At 36.5% G+C, this 12,757-nt stretch overlaps 1 protein-coding gene across 1 annotated transcript in view; it reads left to right on the forward strand.

Annotated features, from left to right (window-relative positions):
• LOC150096217 (uncharacterized) overlaps positions 1 to 12,757 on the forward strand; it is a 67,244-nt gene that overhangs the window by 29,022 nt on the left and 25,465 nt on the right. The gene's annotated exons all lie outside the window — the stretch shown is intronic.

Consider the following 12,757-nt stretch of genomic DNA (forward strand, 5'->3'; position numbering starts at 1 on the left):
ATAATAATAATGTGTTCCAAGACATGTTCACAATTTAATTTTGGGAGGTGTTAAAATAACAATTGTATATCAGAGTTGTACAGGGAAAAACGGAAAATGTTTGATCATAACAATATTTTGCTTCATTGGTATTTTTAATCATTTTAAATTATAAAGGAAAATAGGAAATTATAAAGAGAACAACCATACATTAGGACATACATTCGAAAGGTAACTTACCTGCTGCAAACGTAGAAGACATAACAAAGGATGGTAGCTTGAAGAGTAGACCTCTGATAGACCTAATCAAAAGTCATGGAAATATGACGAGCAAGCCCATAAGTATGTCCCAACCTCTTTTAGTAGGAAATCCTTGTAAAGCATATTACCTTTCACTAATTAAGTTGTTATAGTTGACTATGAGCGTCTTTTTTTCTAAGATGGATTGAATATAGGCTTGCTTCTGAGTTATCGGATAAATTTCAGACGAGTATGTCAGCTTGTAAAGTGGATATAGGTTGGACGTTAATTTTGAAGGGCTATTGAACATAACTCTATAGATCTTCGGCTATCATCTTGAATAGAAGATTTGTTGGTATCCAATGTACGGAGAATTCTTTTGGTGGCTTTCTGACAAAATATAAGAAGAGACATGAAGTTAGTTGTTCTCAGTATGGTGGAAGGTGGCGCTTTTGTGTATACAAGAATTGGAGGGATAGTCTGAGGTTAGGCAATCAGCCTTATTTTTGTCAAGGTGTCACAGTGGTGTGTGTGTGTGTGGTAGCGAGAGAAGTGGAAAGCAAAAGTTCCGCTCAATAACTTGGCGATGGAGCAAGAGACTAGAACTACCGTTAGCGCAGGAGACAAGTTTTCTTCATTTGACCATTTCAAAGTGGGAATTGATTCAATAACAGCTAAATGCAATCTACAGGCTGAGTGTGTAGTCAGAGTTTTTGACTCCATATACCAGAGATATGCATAGTTTTATCTTTAACGGCTTTGACACACTTGTTGGAGACCGAAGTTTTCAGGTGGAATGCCGGTGAAAGCCCTGCCTCATTCCAGTTAGTATTATTTCATTTATTCATTTGGAATAGGTGTCTACATCAGGAAATTGGGAAAAAATAACCATTTTATTTGCTGTTTTAAGGATACTCGTGACATAAGACTGAATGATAAATGCACGTAAATACAAGAAAGATATTTAATTAACCAAATATTTCGGTCTGGAAATAGCAGATCATCCTCAGTGGTATTACAAGAACAGTTTTAAAAAATACAAGCTAGAATACTAACAATAGATCATTAAAAATAGAACACGCCGCGTGATGTTATATCACCAAGTATTAAGTATAAAACGGAACATTTTGAAGTAGAGACATGATTAAAAAAAAATAATAATGAGTAATCTTGATTAGACTTTCCCAGATTTTTGATATAGATATACAGTCATTACGATTCAGGTTGGGACGATGGAGTAAGGTCTCCACGCTTTCCTTGAACAAACGTTCGAACCTATAACTGGATCTATAACTGGTTGTATTTTTGATGTGGGAAATTTTTTCTGATCTATGGTGGCTTCACAGTCCGAAAGTTAGAGTTGAGACAGCGTAGCAATGAAAGCGTTCCGAACATTTTTCCCTCATAGGAAGCATTCGGTCTCGTGTGCATCCGTGTTCTCTACAGCATCTTTTGCGTCCTGCTATACTTGACCTCCCTTTATACACAAAATGGCAGCATGATTATAGGGAAGCCACCTGATACTTACCATCAGGTTCAGACTCATGTACCATCTAACGATCGACCCGCAGAACTGATTTACTGCTGGACTCTCTCCTCGAAATTGAATAATATTACATCCTTAGTTTAATTACCTGCATTGCGTGTAAAAAAAGGGGGGGTAGAGATCGGAGGATCTTTGTTCTGAATATGGGGATGGGAGAATTAAAGTCATTTGCAACGTAGGAACTTAGTTGGTGTTGATATGCTGTTTAAGGAGGCAATACTTACCTAAGATTCGCTTACGAATTAACCTAAGAATTAATATCTATGTGATTTTATTTTACTTTTGCTAATTAATTTTAAAACGAAAGTAAGGCGTGTCTTTTTAAGAGAGAATTTAAACAGGCACACCTTAATTCGATTATTAAAGAGGGGCGGAATCTGTGGCCTGTAACTGAAGGATGAATACATGCGGGTATGATACTCGGAACAAATTACTCTCTTTTCACACGTGCCCACTCTAAAAGATGCCAATTAAAATATGTGCCGTATAGTGTTTCTGTAGAAGAGTTAATCATTTTTCCAGGAGCTGATGACTCCTCGTAGCCCAGTTTCCTAAATACCGCTCTCTCGCAGTATGTCAGTTGTAGGCGCGACACTTTAGGACATCGCATCCAGCTGTGACCCCCGACTCATGTACTTAGCAAATGGAACAGCGGTGATGCGGAACACATCTGTCTGCTTTTTACGTTCGGAATTACGATGCCTACAGTTTCTCTAGCAACCCCACGTGCCATGAAAATAAATGCACTTCACTCATTTAATGGCAATTTACCTCCATAAGTGTTGTCATAAGGATCGCTCCGTTTCCTGGCAACCAAACACTCCAAACGCTACTCTACCAGAAGATCAGTTTGGCTTCAACTCCCAAGGGAAAGGATCACTGGACACGATTTTCCAGTTGGGCGTTTGTAGGGAAAAGTGATAATCGGTAAAAACTGGTTTCGACCAATGGCCTTCAAGCCTTTGCCCGAATCGCCACCGTCCCCTGTGGGCTCAAAATGGAAAGCATTGCTAGACAGTAACAAGTTTCGACATTTACAGGTAAGCAGCGAAAGAAGTAGGAAGTGTAAGTGTGTAGTCTTCCCGTGTAGTCGATACGTTTGTGTGCATGTATAGTAGAAGTCTGTATTCACGGCAGCGAAATAATTTACACACTTTTGATCAGAGGATATTTACCGACATCATGGTTGTTGCTGGTCATCCTAAAGATAAACAATATGCCTGCCGGAAGTTTGATATTGTAAGTCGTACCTTCCCTGGGGTAAGTGACACTGTTTTTGATCCTCTGTTTACAGTGAGTTTTAGTGGGTGTGTATTTGTCAGTATGTGAAAGAGAGAAAAACAGAGGAATGTTATGAATATCAACGCGCGAGAGAGATACATCATGTACGCAATAGATGCTGTAAGAAGCATGCGCAGAACAAATATACTTCATTCTAAGTTTGATTTTCACGAAAACTCATCAGGTATGATTAAAATGTCTCTTTCAATACGAAGCGCGTTTCAAAAAACAGGTTTTTTCCCAAAGTCATGCAAATAATAATGATAAAAAGGACGGTTAAGCTGTTATTAATGTTAATCATTGACATTGAGGAAGTATTATACTTGCACCAGAACATTGTAACTGACGATGGCACATTTTTAGTTTCCATTCTTTAAGTAATGTAAAATTTTCATAAAAAGTTCCACTTGTCTTTCCGAGCATCATTTAATTGAAACAAAGTTTCATTACATGATGTTCTTTGTGACTCAAAAATGCTTTTAATTAATAAAGTCCTATTTTATATTCGGATTATTGTAACGTTTGGAATGAAGGATGTTGCTTAATCCTAGAAAAACAATAACAATCATTTATACAGTTAGCTAATAATTAATGTTTATTACTGCTGCTTGTATATATCGCTTACATTTTATGGTGGGTCCATCGTTTGAATTTATGTAGAATTACCACATATCCGATGGTGAACACATTTAAAAACGAATGCCTTCAGTTCATTGCTATTTTGACAGTTTCTTCCCTTTGAACTACAAGTTAAAAAAGTCATTATTGAAGGTTGGTACTCGCAATCTTAAATAATGACTAGGTCATTACCGAAGACTTTTCAATTTTCTACACATAGTGAAGAAAGACAATAATAGGTTTTCGACATGTTCCTCTAAAAGAATCCAGTGGAAATCAAGAGGACGTTCTGAAAATCAACGGACAATTCCACATTCCCAGATATGCATCGTCAACAACAAGAGTGGTATGGAAATTTCATCTCCTTTCTTAAACTACAATTATATTGATGAGAGTAACTTTCTGCTGGAAAAAAATATAAAATTTTCTTCTCTTTTCGACCCACCAATTCTGGGGTCGAAAAGGGAAGAGAGAGAGAGAGAAATTAAACTGAAAAAACTCCGTTTGCTCTAGTCTGAATATTTAATTTATGTAGTTTTATTCTTACCAAGTTTTAAGACAACTACACACGAAAGATTGAAAACAAATGTTACACAAGAGTGTGGTCAAGCTAGGGATTAAATAATCTGGGAATCCACTCCTAGAAATTGAACACTGAACTTTTCTAGAAGCCACTTCCAATAAACAGGGTAGTCTGACAGCGTTGAATATACATTGATAGCATTTAAGTATAGTGTGTTGTCTAGCCATTTAACTATCAAAGAATACATATGATATCATTGTTCGTGTGTCATTATGAATTTTGGAAAAAAATCAGTTTCATGGAGATCGATATAAAGTTGGTGATTCGGATAAGATGCTGATTGACTGACAGATATCAAAGAGTGCTGTGGAGGCGGGGGATTGAGTCTGGGAGAATGCGGGTGACTAATGGTGTATCACTGGGCTCAGTACTTGATCCCCTGTTGTTGTTTAATTTGTCCATCAATGATATAGGAAGTCATTTAAGAAAATATTGGGTTATTTGTCGATTATGCAAAGCAGGAAAAACTAATCATGTAGAAATCCTGTATGATGATTTAAATATACTGACAGTACGGGCAAAGGTAAATGGCTGCCAGTTCAACGTTGCCAAATATAAGGTCATGTACTATAGGATGAAGATATCACAAGTTGACTACGGTAGTGATAGAAATGAAGCTTAGAGGTCATATTGCAAAAGTGATCGAAGTAGTACATCAGAGTACGTTGTTCATACACGCTGATAAGCAGGGATGGCGAGGTTATTATTCCCCTTATACGGCTTTAATAAGGCCTTAAATAAGATAAGCCGTGAATAAAATACGGTAACCTGGATTCCTTAGGGATGAAGTAGTGGGTGGGGAGGATCCAGAGAGGAATGACAAAGATTGGGATAAGTTGGAATGCTCCCTATGCGAATAGGGAGCATTCCTATGAGTTATTAAAAGGATTTTATAGGATTGGCATCGAAGATTTTTTTTCATTACATAGTAGGAAGGAGAGAACTGATCACGCCTGGAAGTTGGATAGAATGTCGTTTGCTTAGAGGGTTATGAAAGTTTCGTTGGTGGATGAGATTAAGTTAAGGTATGATAGTTATTGTTCGACAATGGTTAGATTGGTGGTGAAAATTTGACTTCGTAAATAGCAATTCATATACACACTGGAGTAGCTGAAGAGCCGAAGCTACGGCCCTTCAGCTACTCTATAATTAAACGGCCCAGAATTAAAATAATTAAATTTCTTTGTAATAAATCTGTTTCCATTAGTATGTGAATGCTTCACATCTTCAGAGGAAAATGAAAGAAAACAAATATAAATCAAAAATAAAAGAATAACAGTAATATTTTTCTTGTAGTGTGTGTGTGTGTGTGTGTGTGTGTGTGTGTGTGTGTGTGTGTGTGTGTGTGTGTGTGTGTGTGTGTGTGTGTGTGTGTGTGTGTGTGTCATAGTACTATTGTTTCTTTAAGCTGAAATTTTTCTTTAATTTCAAAAGTTCCAAGCTTGAACTACTAATCTAAATCTCATGATGGAATTCTAAATGTCCATCTGGGCTCAAAGTTACGATTGCGAATTAGTAAATAAAACATTTAAAATTATTATACTCGACAACTACAATAATTATCATGCGTGCACAATATAGAAATATAAATATAACAGTTATATGTTAAATCATTTACTAACTATTAAAAAATTAATTTTCCTCCTAGACTGCCTTACTTGCGTCTTTCTGACCTAACATGAAGAAGGTCTTGATTTTATCTATCGTAGTTCATTTTCATATGCGGTCTTGAATACATATTCAAGCTCACAGGAAACGGATACGAAATAACTCCTTGAGATTCCTCAGGTCAACCGCTCCCCGTAAGCAGTTTCAGGGATGATGTGTTTATTGACTCTGACAATTCAGTCTCTTCAGAATCCACGAGATAATCTGTGCGAAAACGCAGCATTGATTAGGTTAACGATCAAAGCAATGAAACCGAAAATATTAAAAATAACAGGAAACATAAATGACTACATGCACTAAGCTGTTGTTGTTGTGAATTGGACAGAAGCAACTAAGGATACGAGGTCACTGTATTATATTTTTTTTAATTTGCGATGAAAATTCCTTTTACCTATATATGAGCCCGAATAACTCACCTCTATTTGTAAAGTCTTGGAAATGCTCCTAGTAAGAATTCAAACTCAGGTACCAAATGGCATCCTCGATATCGACCTGAACTACGGAGACTTAAATTCTCGCACAGGGAGAAGTATTTTAATACCTTGGGTGTTATATCGATACTCTAACAGTTGAAAGGAAAACACAAACTTTCAAAGCATATGAGAGCTGAACTAATATCTAGGAACCCAAACAAAATACCAAAAATTCTCTCCGCAATAAATAAATTTAAATCGGGCCATATTTACATATTATTTTCATACATCAAGTCATACTCAAAGCTCACTTAACGTCGTCAGCAGCTTTGGGAGAACTGCTTTAGATCAATATCAGAATATATATATATATATATATATATAACAATAAAATAATAGTAAAAATGTCGGCAAACAATCGGAACTTAGTTTCTGTATCTCCTTGTAGAAAAAAAAAAGTTATTCTTGAAGAAAAAATTTTTATACAAAAAGACATTTATCGCTTATCAAGCAATACAACCGTCTAGCTCACCTTCGTTTATTAGACTTTATCTCCAAGTGTTGTTTCTGTGCATAAATCCCTATTCATGATGACTGTGCTTCTATCAAGAATTGATAGAAGCACAGTCACTGTTTTTTTTTATTTATTAAAAGGCTTCAATCATATTGTGATACACACTAAGGAATCTATAGACTCTTTAGTCTGCGCACGATCTATAGTATCGTCGGCAGACGAAAGAGGTTTTATCCCAGATCCATGATAGGAACCCTCGATAGATAAGTTAGTAACCTTGCTGCAGACACTAAACATGATATGTTTTCAATCCACTTCGGATTTACAGTAATCATTGTAAACAGTCATATATTGCCCACTATTGTTAATAGCTAGGGCAGTAAGACGTTATAATTAGTTCCATTCATCATTGTTATTATGTTACAACATTATCAACAGAGGAGACATTTAAAAATATATCTTTTTTTGCTGAGATAGTTATGCATTACTTGCAAAATATAAATGTCAACATTAAAATTTTATTTTGGTTTACACATTCTATCATACATGAACGCCTGCAACTGGAATCATTATATTATTACTGTAGCATTCGTCTATATAGATGATTTGTTTATTATAGATAATTTTTGGGTAGTTGTTTTGTTGTTGGCATGTTCTTCCATCGAGTCATTTTCGACTCCTGGTGATTCTATAAACATAAGGTAGTTGTTGTATTGTTATTATGACAGCTAGAATCGTTTTTAAAAATATACGAGACTAAATGAAAGAAAATTATATTAATTAAACAAATTAATTATATTCATTTGCTTGTTTTATTAATATGTTATACAAGTATTAATAAAACAAATAATTTTGACATGTTATTTATTGCTGAAGTTTGACAATTTTATGTCAAAAACGTAATTTATGGGAATTTCGAGAATAGATTTTATATATTTAGATAAAATCCGTTATATACATCCAATCAACTTAGTTCTTTGTGCTAATATTTACCTCAATTCAAATTTTATGAACTGAGATAAATTTTAAATTGAAATAAATGAAACTTTTCCTTTGGTCTGTCGCTAGAAAGGCACAAGAATCCCGATTAGTATGGATTGTAACAAATCTTTTGCTGATGGCGTCAGCACGTAAGATTGGCCACCACCAACTTATCAGTTAATTAGTTAGTGACATGTGGATTTCGCCAGCACTCTCGATTCACATTATCTATCCTAGCTAATATTACCTTTCTTCGGACACAAGATGTGAGTGTGGTAAATCTCTTGTCGGATTTACCACACTCAAAACTTTATCCTGCTCAAAAGTCATGAAAACGGGTTATCCCCGTTTTCATGACTTTTGAGCAGGTCTGAGACGCAGGCCTAATTATCAAACTACCATCTCGTGCTCTGCCTTTCACACTTATGCGAGGTTTTCTCGTTGATCATTCATTCCAATTCAGATTTCTCCTCAGTAGAGCACTTTCCTCATACATTTCCTCGATGTGCCTTCTCTCGCTGGCCAAAATTTTTACCCATAGTTTTGTCAATGACAGTAGAGGATCAGTCGATATAGACGATGCCATTGGTTGGAAATACTTATGTTAGAAATTGGTATAGCACGCAAATAACCTTTATAAGGGCTTTTAAGTGACTTAGCCAGTCTCTTACAAAGATGACTCCTAAAACGAACAAAGAATCCAAGCTGATGAGAGTACATTTACTTTTTCTGCATTTGATAAATTTTTGTCATTCAAAATTAATCCAGCTTCATGATCTTCACCATTTAAGAGGAGCCGAAGGCAACATATTCGACTTCCGTTCTACCAAAACACAATCTGTCTTCTTCTTCTAGTAAGACAGATGTCTGACTTCACTTCTCCTTATCTTTGAAAACATCTAAATCTCTAGATATGTATCACATTTATCTCATTGGTCACTTGGTGTACTTCTTGTTCAAGACATTACTACTGGCCTGTAATAAACTATATAAGTCCCACATCAGCCCACCATTAGAACACTGTTCTCATAATTGGGTGGTGCATCTCTCCCCTAAAATGTTTGCTGCTGTCCAGAAGAGGAAAATCCGATTAACAGATGGCACTTCTCTCACAGCCTGCTCTAATCATTTTCTCACAGACGACTGTTTCTGCCTTTTATTTTTCATGGGCCTTGTGCTGTTAATTCATTAACATCGTTCTTCCACTTTTCTTTACGCCTATAAATAATAAAAAAGAGCAGCTCTTGATCATCATCCATTCACTATCAGCCTTCATGCCTACAGAATCAACTATTCTTTTATTCCATTCAATTCTGTTCTTGGGAACACATATTGACAATGTTTTTTTCTTTTTCCTTAATCACAAAAATGTGCGGTGTGTGTAAAATACAAGCCTAGCATTTGGCCATGAAGAACAACATGTTAGAGTCAAACTACCATAACTTTGTTCTGAAATGCTTGTTACGTTGTCATTGGAATTAAACGAATCTCTTAGGCAAAATTTCAGAAGCCAAAAATATGACACAATGTGCCAGTGACTCGGATGGACTGCAATAAACAAAAGCATTACGCTGTCTGATCATAAATATCCGGGCACCTGCTCATCCCAACTCTCACTCTAATATGAAATGTGTTAATATGGGATTGGTTCATTCTTTGCTTCAAAAACAGTCTTCGATCTTCTGGAAAGGCTCTCCACTAAATTTTCCACATTTTTGGTATGTTGCTGCTTACCACAGCACCATATCATCCCATTCTTTCAGGAGGACATCAGTGAGGTTGATCATTGATGTTATACGATTTGGCCAAGCTCTCTATTGGCGTTCCATTCATCCCACAGGTGTTCGATGAGGTTGAAATCACAGCTCTGTTAACCCCTTAACGTACCAATTAAAAATCAGAAAGCGATCGTTTTTCTGCCAATTTTTTGGGCGAGAGTGATTTTCTGGATCAAATTCATCATTATTTGAAAAATAATGATGAATTTGTGCAAACGCAAACGAAATAGCCGATACACGCCGTTGGCAACTTTTCTCGGCTGAAAGGAAATAGGCACAAGATTGTCTGGCGTTGTATTTATATTTATTCAGTTGTATTTATATGTGAAACCAAAATCCAAAATCAATTTTGGTGCAATAAACAAAAGACGTGTCACAGACGTCTTTGTATGTTAAGGGATTAATGCCAGTCAAGTTTTTCAAGCTTGGAATTGTCTAGAATGTCACTGTAAGCGATAGTCTCAAAATTCCCAGGCTGAGGACACAGTCTGAACCATGAAAGTTTCAGATGATGATGCCTCCTCCACCAAACTTCACAGTTAGCACAACACATTCTGGCAGTGTTCTCCTGGTTCTGCAAAACCCATATTCGTTCTTCGGGCGCTGCAAGGTGGTTAAGCGTGATTCATTACTCCAGAGAACGCGTTTTCACTTCTCCAGAGTCCAATAGCGGCGAGTTTTGAATCACTCCACCCGATTAAGAGGTTCATTGCTGATGTTAGGCTTGTATGTGGCTGGAAGGCCATGGAAATCTATGTTCTTCGGCTCCGAACGAACAGGTGTGGAGCTGTTTTTTTTTTTTTTTTTCCACTCCACGCGCTTCAGTACTTGGCGATCCTGCTCTGTGATTTTATGTGGCTGACCAGTTGCGATTGTGCTGTTGTTGCTCCCAGACATTTCTACTTCATCTATTGATCGGGACAGCTGTAGCAGGGTAGAAATTTCCCAATCTGAGTTTTTGCAAAGGTCATCCTGATGGTGACGCCTCGATATTTGTCTATAAAGGATTACAAGACTGTGTGCTTATTTTTATACCTGTATGAGTCATGGGATATCTGAATGTTTTTTTAATCAGATAGCATATTTTTGATAAGAAACAATAAAAATCTAATTTAAACATTTCGGACTTTTTCTATCAAGATTCTAGCAAGCGCTTAGAAGCATTTCTTCCGGTGTTTTTTTAAGTCTCAGATCGTGTGCTAGTTTCAAACATTATGCGCCATTTGACTAGCACGATCTCATGTAATCAGTCTCTCACACACACACACAACACACTGACTGGTGTCAACAGCATGACTGACTACGTGATCATGATCAAATAAATATAATCATCACGGACATGCTTTCTGAGGAAAAAAGTTAATAACATCATAATTCCTATTACAATTGTCATCTCACATTCTATAAAAATTACGAAAATGATCCAACTGAATAGTAAAAGAAGGTCTGTTTATAAATATATCCTTTTTCTTTTCAACTCACAGATTTCTAATCCAGTAGCCCATAACCAGACTATTTATAACGTGCTGCAACTCAAAACTAGTCAGTTAATCAGTTCAATGAACACTAATGCAAACTAACCTGATTAGAATAACACTTACACGTTTTAATGGCATTGCTAAAGGTTTTCGAGTATTTTATGAAATATGATAATTCATTTTTCATATGCCTACTCCCTATAATGGAATAAAAAGGTGTATTTATTATTTATTTATTTTTATTTTTTACTCTTAACGTTTAGCATAATTTACTTACTAAAGATTGTCCAATTTCGATGAAATTTTAACTAGTCAATATATTTTGGTACTGTTTAGCAAAAACAAATAAAATAATTAATAAATCTCTGTCTATTCATTGGCATTCATATCCCGCTTCACCATTTCTGACATTTTTGAAAGAGGGTTCAACTTTGTAACCAATTCCTTTTGAATGCGCCTGTGGCATCTTTTGCTTCAGGCTCGATGGTCTGTCACAGCCAAGTAACTTAGCTTTAGTGAAATCCAATTAATGGTACGATAGGTCGATTAATCCTATATATATATACACACCCTCTGTCCAAAAAGAAACCGAACTTTTCGAAAATAGAAGAAACTAATGGCGCCACCTGTTCTTTTTATCTTTTTTTGTCGAAAGCGGCAACCTTCATTAGTGTTGTGTCAACTGTTATGACATTTGTTTCATTAGAAGCCGAGTTATAGTGCCACGAGTGACAGTGTGTTTAGACGAACGGTCGGAAAATGAGTTGCAAACAGAGAGCTGCGATTGACTTTTGTGTTAAACTTGGTAAAAGATTTACCGAAGTGCATCAAATGCTTCAAAAAGTATACGGTGATGAATGCTTATCCCGCACTCAAGTTTTCGAGTGGTTTAAGAGATTTCAAAGTGGTCGTGAGACACTTGAGGGCGACGAAAAGCCGGGCCGTCCAAAAACTGGACTGAGCGAAGTTAACATCTAAAAAGCGCGTGATTTCGTCAAAGAAAACCTGAAATCGTCCGTGAGATCCATTGAAGATGAATTGGGGATTCCAAAATCAACTGTGCACAAAAATTTGACCGAGATTTTGGGCCTTCATAAATTGAATTCGCGATTTGTTCCCCACAAGGTGACCGACGAACAAAAAATGTATCGAATTGAACACTGGAAGGAATCCATTAAAACTGCTCGTAAGGACTGAAGCTTCCTTGAAACGATCGTTACTGGAGACGAAACGTGGTGTTTTGAGTATGAGCCCGAAACATAGCGCCAGAGAGTGCTGAGTGGAGACCACCAGAAGAGGGACATCCAAAAAAAAAAAGTCGCTTGGAGAAGTCAAAAGTAAAGACAATGCTGATTTGTTCCTACGATTCTAAGGGCATTATCGACAAAGAATTCGTTCTGTGGTCAGACGGTCAATGGTGAGTTTTATCTCGAAGTTTTAAAGCGATTGATAACGAGAATTCGTCGCGTACGGCATCAATCTCGTGACGACTGTCCATTCGTCAAAACACACTGTCACTCTTGGCACTATAACTCGGCTTCATGAAACAAATGTCATAAACAGTTGACACAACACTAATGAAAGTTGCGGCTTTCGCCAACAAAAAGATACAACAGATGGCGCCACTACTTTCTTCTATTTTCGAAATATATATATATATATATATATATATATATAT

The sequence above is a fragment of the Typopeltis vanoorti genome, chromosome 19, assembly GCF_054136105.1.
Source record: "Typopeltis vanoorti isolate ZY-2024b chromosome 19, IOZ_Tvanoo_1.0, whole genome shotgun sequence".
Lineage (NCBI taxonomy): Eukaryota > Metazoa > Arthropoda > Arachnida > Uropygi > Thelyphonidae > Typopeltis > Typopeltis vanoorti.